We start from the raw sequence: 10293 nt of genomic DNA, 5'->3' as shown, positions 1-10293 counted from the left end.
TATCATAATTTACTGAATGAAAATAACTGTTCTTCAAATTAAATTCTCCCGTTGGTTTAAATTTAATTAGAAGATAATAAACATTAAACTTTGCAGCGGAAACATGAAAAAAAAATTATCTACTTTTCAGAAGCATTACTATACTCATCTACTCTATGAAAAAATTATCCCGTTGGTTTAAATTTTGACAGAGATTTAAACTGGACAAAAAATCAACAAAATTTGCTTATGAAAATAAATAAAACAATAACACAGTTCTACTGTTCATTTGGCCCAGCCCGTTGACACGGTGCTCGGCCCAGCGGCAAAATGCCGCACGCGCGCCCGCGCTCGCGGCCCAGCAACTGCCCAACACAGTGCGCGCGTCCTCTCCCCCGTGCCCAGGCCGCAACCTGGGCCTGGGCCGGGAATCTCCGAACCCGCCTAGGCCGCTATCGGCTCGAGCGCTCAGAGCCGTTCGATCAGATCAGACGGTCGCCCGTCGTTATCGCTCGCATAAAAACACCGACCGCGGCCGCACGCCCGAACCCTAGCTCATTCTTCACTTTCTCTTCTCTCTCTTCGCCGCTGCGTCGGCTCTCTTTCCCACTCTCACTCCGAACCACGACGGCCCGAGAGAGAAGCGTGGTGGCGCCGCCGTGGCGCCCTTCGCCGGTGCACGCGTGCGGCTTGACCCCAAACCGCAACGGTGGAGCACGACCCCACACCGCAGCTGTGGAGCACGACCCCAAACCCTAGATTTTACCGGCGTCGCCGCAGGTCCCCTCGCCGGAGCGCGCGCTCCCCAGTGGGTAAGAGCGCCGCTGTCGAGCGGTCCTATGACGGTGCCCTCGTCCGGGCTCGCTTGCACGGCGACGAGCGCGGCTCGGCTTCTCCCCGCGCGTTGGTGAGGCGAGGGCGAAGTTCCTTCCCGCGCTACGGCAAGATTCTACCCGTGCAACAGCGGTGGTGACGCGCGGTGAAGAGTCCGGGTAGGTCCTCCCCTCCTTCGTCCTTACTCTAGGGTTAGGGTTAGGGACTATAGGTGGGGCGTCTGGCGGCTCAGGTGAATCTCACGCCTTGTGTCCTGGCCCCCACCTCCCTTTTTATAGCGTTATGCGACGGGAGCCCACCAACTATGTAGCGGTTGAGCACCCTCGATCAGGACGCGGATCTAAGGGCCTAATTGGCCGGTAGAGATCAATCTAACATGACGGAGTTCTTCCCATTGTTTACCACAAGCACAAGATGAGGAGCCAACTGGTACAATCACACTGTTACAACAGCATTTAATGCCAAGACTATATAGTAGCCTTGATTTTGGTATGTTCACGTTTAACCTTCAACTTAAAGGAAAAGTCACGCAGCAACATCAAAAGGAAAGAAACATTAAAAATCATAGGCATGTTCAACTATTTAAAGGGCGTACTCAATGCAGGGAACTCTCGCTCTGTGCGGGGTCTAGGAAAGGATGTTAGTAGCAAACCTTAGCCTCGCCTGTACAATACGAGAAGACCGCGACTCAAACCCGGGACCTTCTGGTCACAGACAGTAAGACTCTACCGCTTGCACCAGGCCCGCACTTCATGTTCAACTATTTAAATTCATTAAAACCACAGGCATGTTAAGCTATCTTTCCCAGCCGGGGAACTGCGCTCCAACAAAAACACAGCGCCATGCCATCCATAAACACATACACACATTAATATCCTGCTGAGACAGGACTGAACACTCGAGCATTGCTAGTTTCTTTTAAAATATATCCTATCTTTATTCTTTTTGTCTCTCTTTCTATGCTAAATAACCATTTGAAGACCGCATCAACAGATCATCTTGCCACGATGCGCCCTTAATGCCCCCTTAGCAGCTTCAGCATCAGATCTGTCAATGCTAAGCATTTCATATTAACATACAGAAATTTCACATCGGTAGCAAAATCTTTATTAGGGGCTTGTTCAGCTGAGAAGATTGAAGCGAATGGAGAGAATTTAATCCTTCCCAATCTCCTTTTGGACAGGATTAACTGAACAAAACCTTAGGGCCGTTGGATCATTGGAATTGAATTCAATCTAATAATTATAATTTAGGCACAAATTAATTTAGCTAATATGATTCTATATAGAATATATTTGTATATTATTGTTAGTCATACAAAGGAGATACTTATATGTTGCATTAGGGAAGCGAGTTGATGAGCGTGCTATAAGTTGGAGAGTAGAAACATAACATGGTGATCTATAAAATCAATTTCCAACTTCCACCCTATGAATTTGAAATAGACTTATAGGTGAATTTGAGAATGTTGCGGAATGTCAAATTCCAATCCAAATAGCCTAATTCATTAAGTAGATTCTAATTCCTTCAAAATAAAAGAATCCAAACGGCCCCTTGGGTATTTCTAGGGTATGCATTACAACAATTTCCGCATATTAAGGTTCTCGGAAGATGTACTCAAATTAGTTTGAGAGGGAAAATTTTATGAGCACCTGCGCTGCCTTTGCTTTAAGCCTCTGAACCTCATCTTGTGTGCACAATAACCTGCAGCAGTCCGAACTTTCAGGAATCGGGACTGAGAATTTCTTCATGTCTTACTTGGTTTGGAAAGACCAGATTAAAGATGGTTACCGCCATTGCAGCTCCAAGACCTCATTCAGTAGCTCTTTCTCCCTTTCATATGCAGCTTCCAACCGGAAAGGTAGCCGGGGTTATAGTATTTATACCATCATAAAAAGAAGAGGTATAGTTAGTGAGTATAAACGATTCACCAATTTTTTCAATTTACCTCATTCCATTTATGAATACCGAGGTATTACTAGTTTTATAACCCTTTGATATTCATAAGGATCGAGCATATACTCACCATGGATCTGTCAACTGACACTGCATCTGATGGAGATGTCGAGCGACTTGTGGAAGGGATACACTGCGAAGCCATAGAAGGTATGCCTGGTGAAGCCATGTCACAACCACTCACCTGCTTCATCGGGTTAAATATTTGGTCCTGTAAAAGAGGACAAGAATATGACATCAATAGATCTGAAAGTTCAGGTTCTTCATTTTGAGCTGGATGGGTGGGTGTTCTTTATTTTTTCCGTGCATATTTCAGAGGTGGGTTTACCCTCTGAAGCATATTTGTCTGTAGAATACTATATAGCTGCATGTAGAAAGAGCCACCAATAATGTTTGATGCAACTTCTGCGGAAGAGGGTATACTTAATGATGGAAGGCGGTGGTAAAATAGTAAAAAAAGTACAAACATGATTTTTGGGCTGTCTTTTATACCGTGCTTAGTTAACAAAAGAAGAAGAACAAGGGCATTTTCTACTCCTGATTTTACCCAAAAAAACAAGTAAAAGTGGAGCATATAACCTGCATGCTGTGACACTTCTGTAGGCCAGGTGGTTGGGCCTGAGATTATAAAAAAATGTTTCTTCATTTAGTTTACTGAATATAAAATGCGCCAAGTATTAATACCTGCCAATACCTTATCAAAGTCAACATGCCCAGGTATAACTTTAAATCGACCTCTTATAAGTGGAGGTTTCGATCTATCATCATGGTCCTCTGAATTAAAATGAGGCACATTAAAGTTAACACGTCAATAGGTAGAGAGGTTATGGTACACAAAGCTACATTTGAACTTTTCAACCTAGAACCTTTACCTGCTGATTTATGTGCCTTAGGAGCAGCTTCAGGAGGCGTTTCATCTGATACATGCAAGGGCGCTCCATTACACTTGTCACGGTTGTGGATGCTACTTTGCTGTCTGGAGCTGAAAGGATTGGATCTTAGTTACATATTGCTTTCAAAAGATAGATAAGATAAATTATGCACTGCTTACATACATTTTTGGAAAGAGACAAGGATAGACAGGAGTTTTCTTTTAATAAACAAGTGTTTAAGAACTTCATAGCTTCTAGAATAACACTAAGCAGGTGCCAAAAGATTAAAAAGAAAAATAGTTGACAGGACAGAAATGCCAATGTGGTAATAGACATAGAACCATCTGTAAGTTTCCTCATGTTTTTATGTAATGCTCTTTCTGGTATAGTTGTGTAGCTCACATATTATTTATGTTGTCATAAATATAAAAACAACCTACTTCTAATTGGTTCATTCAAGGCCAGTGAATTTATGTGAACATATATATAATGGGATGGGAAGAAATATATAATCGGGCAGCTTGGTTTTGAGTAGGAAAATTGTTCACAAATAGTCAAACACTGCTGCCGGAACATGTGCATAACTGTAAACCCAAGCTAAGTCACTTTAGAAATACATCAACCCGTAAGTGGCACTGTTATCTAACTGAACCTTCATAGACACTGCTGCAAGCTTCAACGCTATCTCGCACGGAAGTCTTTTTAAAAGGACAGGTTTTGCACTTTTGCTTCTGACTTTGGTCATGCTACTGCTTGAGACCACGTAGAATGCTTTCTTTAGCCTGTAAACAAGAACGAACCTCTCTTTGGACGAAAGGAGTCCATCTGATGAACAAGAACTAAAAGAAAACTTCCTTTCATGGGATGAGCTAGTTGGAATAATGTCCAGATGTTTCTCTTGACATTCCATATCGAAGCTTTCTGTAGAGTTGTCTTTCCTGACAGAACCGTTTGTGGGCATCCCATGCATAGAAGCATTCCTGACAGTGAAAACAAGTGAAAACCAATTTGACGATGAAAAAGAATGTTTACATTGCCATCGTCATCAATGCACTCTCCAAAATGGCACTAGTTGTCATTACAAGCAGCAATGTCTATTACCTTAACAAGCAAGCAGGCTGATCAGGAGATGAAACAGCTGACTTATCTTTGGCTGTCATATCATTTTCCTACCAGCTTTTCTTGGGTTAGATGTCAGCCAAAACTTTATGCTGAGTTATAACACCAAAATTTCCACAGGAATAGAAACTTACAATGTCAGCATCATACTTCGTTGAGATATCTCTCGACAAATGTGGCCCTTCTGGTGCTTGATCCTGTAAGCTGTCCAAGTCATAGAAAGACATCTGAATCTTTGCATGATATACTGTCTTCACATTCTGTGCCCTGAAAAAAGGTCAATTACACGGAATTACATGGTGTGAACATCAATGATGGAAATTTATACGAGTACCAGTGAAGCTTGAGATCTCAGGTCATCCATGTCAAAGGTCCAGCTGCTAATACCCCTTTTGTATTCATCCTAAGGAAATAAGAAATGTTAGGGATCAATAAATGTGTAATGTGAAAACTGGTTATGAACTCCTGTTAAGGTGTTCTCTTGATTATTAACGAGGCTATCGTGTAGTTTTTTTTGGTGTGTGGGGGAGTGCTAATGGCAAAAAGCTTTGCTCAACTTACTACAAAATAGAGCCATTTCAACGAAATTAGATATTTAGCACGTGCACCTGCGAGATTTCTTCTTTCTTTCCATCAGACATTTTCTTTTGAGCCATTAAATCTTGATCCTTTTCCTGCGTCATGGTGAACCTTTCTGTGTTAATTTCATGAAGAATAGTTAGTCACAAAGTAAAACTTAAAACCAGTGTACCTTCAAAGCTTGATATCTAACACCAAGGCCAGGTAATCCTTCCAAGAGCTTTCGTGCAATGAAATCAGTGGAACGAGCTTGTTTGAAAAATGCTTGCTTCAACAATCTTTTTGCCGAAGGCCTCCTTGAAGGGTCTTTTACCAAACACATAGCAACCATTTGCTTGAAGTTCTATCGTAAGAATTTATTGTTCAGAAATGAGAAGTTATACTCAACTTAGAAAATATGGAGGCCATCTTAAGTATATTTACCCTCGAGAATTTCTTATCTCTTTCATAGTCAAGACCTGGAGGAGCATTCTGAAGTGTCATAAGCAAGACCTGACAAAGTGCAGAATTTTATGCACTGTTTTTCTAGGCCGTGCCACGAGGCACGTTTTTCGTTAAGAGGAAGTGAATTTTATGCACTGTTGCAACATAGCACGAGGATTTACTCCAAGTAATGACATCTGCTGAAAGTATACCTTCATGGGAGGGTACTTAGAGAAAGGAGCATGACCATGAGCAAGTTCAAGTGCAGTAATCCCAAAGGACCATATGTCTGCTCTGTAGTATATGGAAATAGCTCCAGTTAACAAATAGCCGCAAAAAAACAATACTAGTGCAGATGAATATCACTTGACAAGTTGTAGTAAGGGAATTCTCTACCTGAAATCATATCCATGTAGTTGCTCCATAACCTCGGGCGCCATCCTAGTACATTAAAAATGTCCAAGGATGAACATGTGCATGAAGAAAAAAACAAACTCCACGTGTCATGAAATAGTATTCCGTATTATTTAAGATTCTGTACCAGCAAGGTGTTCCCACAAAAGTATTCCTGGCCCTCTGCCTATCACCAGAATCAAAAAGGCAAGCAGAGACTCCAAAGTCCCCAAGCTTAATTCCACCCCTAGAATCGACTAGAATATTTCCTGCCTATCACCAAACAGAGAGATAAAATAGCAACCACTTAACTTTGCTGAAACAAGTAGAAAAAAAAGATGATATAGACATATAGGAGTCACAAAGAAGGAGAAGAAATCAACAGATACACGTGAATAAATCCGGTTGGAATTATACATTTATTTACCTTCACATCTCGATGTATAGAGCCATGATGGTGAAGATACTCTAAACCTTTCAGGACTTCACGAAGTATCGTTGCAATGATGGGTTCCTAGAATCCAGTAGGATGCGCTGATTTCATTATGTGAAGACAGGACCCTCCAGCCATATACGGCATAACCACCCATAACGTTTGGTCCTTTGCAAATGAACAATGCTCCTTGACAACGTTAGGATGGTCTATCAGAATCATTGTCTGAGCTTCGCGCACGATGTTGTTCTGTGTCAATATTCACGTTAGTTACTCAGAGACGCTTGCTACCCTGGTGTAGAAACAGAGGTAGAAACTGAATAGGATCCATGGAAATGTTAACCGAGAATTCCAAATACAGTAAAAAAATGTAACTGAAAGAATGTTCAAACTATTGCAACCTCGCATTCTACAATTTTAACCAGTACCACCAAACAAGTAGTTCTCATTTATTCATTGAGTCAGTAAGTTCTTCTTCAGTTATATACGCAAGATCATTTTCTTCAGAAAAGCGAATCCATCCAAGCCATTATTCTGAACATCACTGGCCCAGATAGTTGGTTACTAAACGCAGAACTAAGATAGGCGCCATGACATTCGGCGACACGCAGCACCATGCATTGCATCCAGTGAACGAGACGTAACAGAAGCAGCCGGAGAAAAACAAAATAGGGGGCGTCGCGGGTCGGATCGGAGGAAATATGGAATGATGGTGTAGCGCGCGCGTACCAGGTCGCTGTTGGTGCGCTCGAAGTCGAGCACCTTGACGGCGACGATCTCGTCGAGCGGCTTGCAGTGCGCGCGGTAGACGATGGCGCTGACGCCCTGCCCGATCTCCTCGTAAAGCTCGTAGTCCTCCACGTGGATCGGGTACTTGCGCCTCTCTGCTCCACCGCCTCCCGCCGCCGCCTTCTCACCGGGCCCCGCCATGCTGCCGATTCCGTCCGGACGGCAGATCAGACGCGGTCGATGGCCGACGGAGTCGGAGCTCCTAATTCCAGGGTTGCAGGTTCCGCCGCGGGGTGACACAGGGTGGCCGACGACGAACCTAGTGCCGCTGCTCTCGCACCGCCATCACGCGTCGCGAGGGAATTGGTGGTGCGTGCCTCGCCGGGGAGAGACGATCGAGGAGGTGGGAATGGGACGGGAAGAGGGAGAGGAGGCGCGGAGGACTGTAGCGAAGGGCCGTGCTTTGTGGAGGATGGCAAAACGGAGAGGGCAGGGGGGGCTGCCAATAATGTGTTGCAGCGTATACATGCTCAGCATGTGTTATCTGCACCGTTCAAATGTGCTTTGAAATTCGTGCTGTTTGCGCTCTTCTCATTGCTGAACACTCTCTCCCTGCCTAACATGTGCACACCAAAAAAATGCTTTCGGGGGCTGCGGCGTGCCTGAAGCGGGAAGCGGGAAGCGGGCATTCGCATGCAAGGACCAAGGAGAGCGCCACTTGGTTGGGAGTTTGGGACATGTTTCGCCTCTAATCATACTCTGATAATATTGGATGATTGATAAAACACGATATACGCCAGCAATAGTTGCTGATAATAAATACAATAATTTTGTAGTATTCTTATGATCGAGTACGTGTGCACTTTTGCATACGATTTTTTACTTATAGAGGTCTGTTGTTGACCGTTAAACTATGCTCAAATTTGATTTCGGCCATCAAAATCTAAATAAAATCGGATGTCTTTGGCCAACGAATTATCGCCCGACTCTGATCTTGGTTGGATATCTTTGGCCATCAAACTATCAAAACTTGACAAATTTAGCCATCGACATAAATGTGGTTTCTAAAAATTGTTCTTGGTGTTAGTGTCTCATTGCTCGTAGCAGCGGGCGGTTATCTATTTAAATCGTCGTTTTGAGATTTACTTTATATTGATTGCATGATGTTTGAGCCTTTGCCTTATTTGAAACCTATATATTATCCAATCAAGCGATCAAAATAAAGTAAAACACTAAACGTGCAATGCCTAACTAGAATCTATATGTGGTGGAGGTGGAGCATGGCACCCGCAAGGTTAGCGCTACATTTGAGATCTACTATGTACTCAGCCACCTGATCCTTTGGTCTAATACAACGCAAAATAGTGATTCAAATAAATAACGGTTGCGACTATGAGCAATGAAGCACTAGAAATTGGAACAAGTAAGAACTACAAAATTCTAAATAGAGCATCAATAGATATATTGCATTTTTTTTAGAGATTTACCCATATTTAGTTTTGAGTAAAATACACCGGAGGTCCATTAACTTTCGGTGAAATGTCATCTAGGTTCATCAACTTTGAAACTGCATTTTTAGGTCCATTAACTTTCGTTTGGTGTCATCTAGGTCCATCAACTTTGAAACTGCATTTTTTGTCTATGAACTTTTAAAATGGTTCACTGCAGGTCCACGCATGCATGCATGCACGTCGGCTTCGGCTGCAGTACAGGAGCGGCTGCAGTACAGTAGCATGCACCCGATCGATCTCCAGCTTGTAATCACACTGCCTTGTAAACTCTTTGCAGTCTGTTACAAGGGTGAAGCCATATATCTGCACAATGCCGTTGAAGCTTGATGATGGCTGGAACAACATTCAGTTGAACCTCGCTGATCTGACAAAAAGGGCGTATGGCAAGCGTGATTCGCATTGAAAGCTTCACTTCTCTTCAGCGTCAGCCGTGCCGACTGCCGACTGCCGACTGCTGCGTACTGCTTCAGAAAATCTGAGCCTATTTGTGTTACGTATCAGTATCAACCGAACTGTTCGTGTGGTTCACACGAGCAACTGAAATCATTTGGACTGGGCGCAATGATCAGAATTTATCGGTGGCCTTTCTCTTTTCAATGGGGATTGCAGATTCGTGTTGGTCTGTTGGAAAACGTCATGTGCTACGGAACGGCTGAGCTCTGAAGCTAGCGTCGTGGCTTTCTAGTCGGCGAGCAAATGGTTGGGCAACACGTGCTGCGGCCTACAACAGACCAAGGCCGCCAGGGGACCAGTGCGGCGGGCGGGCCGGCGGTGACCAGTGACCACCCACCAGCAGCCGCGCGGCCCCGGCTCATGTGCCGCGCCCGCGCGCGGCGCCCGCGCCCACCGTGCCGGACCACGCAGTGCAGGCACGTCCGTCCGTCCGCGTCCGTGCCGCAGGGGGCGTGCCTGGCCGTGGAACGCTTTGCGCTCCCGGCGTCCAAGGCGCTGCGCGCGGCCGTAGCGCCAAAAGCTGGCGTACCTGTACTGGTACCCAGCATGTAGTATTGAGTGGCGGGCCGGCGGCCGGCGCAGGCAGCAGGTCGGTTACTTGCCGTTGTGGCCGGTAACGCGACTGCCTCGCGGCCGGGTCCACGTCATAAATGACGAACGGACGGATGGATAGATAGATAGATCATCGTGCCATGGCATGGCACTGCATTGGCATCGCCGCATCGCAGGCCGATTGCAGCTGATCTCTGAATAACGTGACCACTTGTTGCAGCATCGGCCGCCCCTCTACCACGAGCATCAATAGATGCTTGTCTAGAAACCGTAGCATTGTTTGCTCGCACCCCCAATTTATTCTGGACACACGAACATCCAAACTTGGAATGGGAATTGATATGAAATTCCAGCTCCAGCGTTTGAATTGAAACCAGACAGTAAAGCTGGCGACCGCGGCCGGCGAACCCGGTGGCAACACGTACTGGCATAGCGATCCTAGGACAACGAGAGACCCACC

At 44.8% G+C, this 10293-nt stretch overlaps 1 pseudogene; it reads right to left on the bottom strand.

Annotated features, from left to right (window-relative positions):
• Nucleotides 1-1881: 1881 nt before the first annotated feature.
• Nucleotides 1882-7776, bottom strand: LOC136464677 (serine/threonine-protein kinase BLUS1-like; annotated as a pseudogene).
• Between the last annotated feature and the right edge of the window lie 2517 nt (nt 7777-10293).

This window comes from Miscanthus floridulus, chromosome 7, assembly GCF_019320115.1.
Source record: "Miscanthus floridulus cultivar M001 chromosome 7, ASM1932011v1, whole genome shotgun sequence".
Lineage (NCBI taxonomy): Eukaryota > Viridiplantae > Streptophyta > Magnoliopsida > Poales > Poaceae > Miscanthus > Miscanthus floridulus.
Note: the sequence above shows the minus strand (reverse complement) of the source record. Positions and strands in the feature narration are given on the sequence as shown.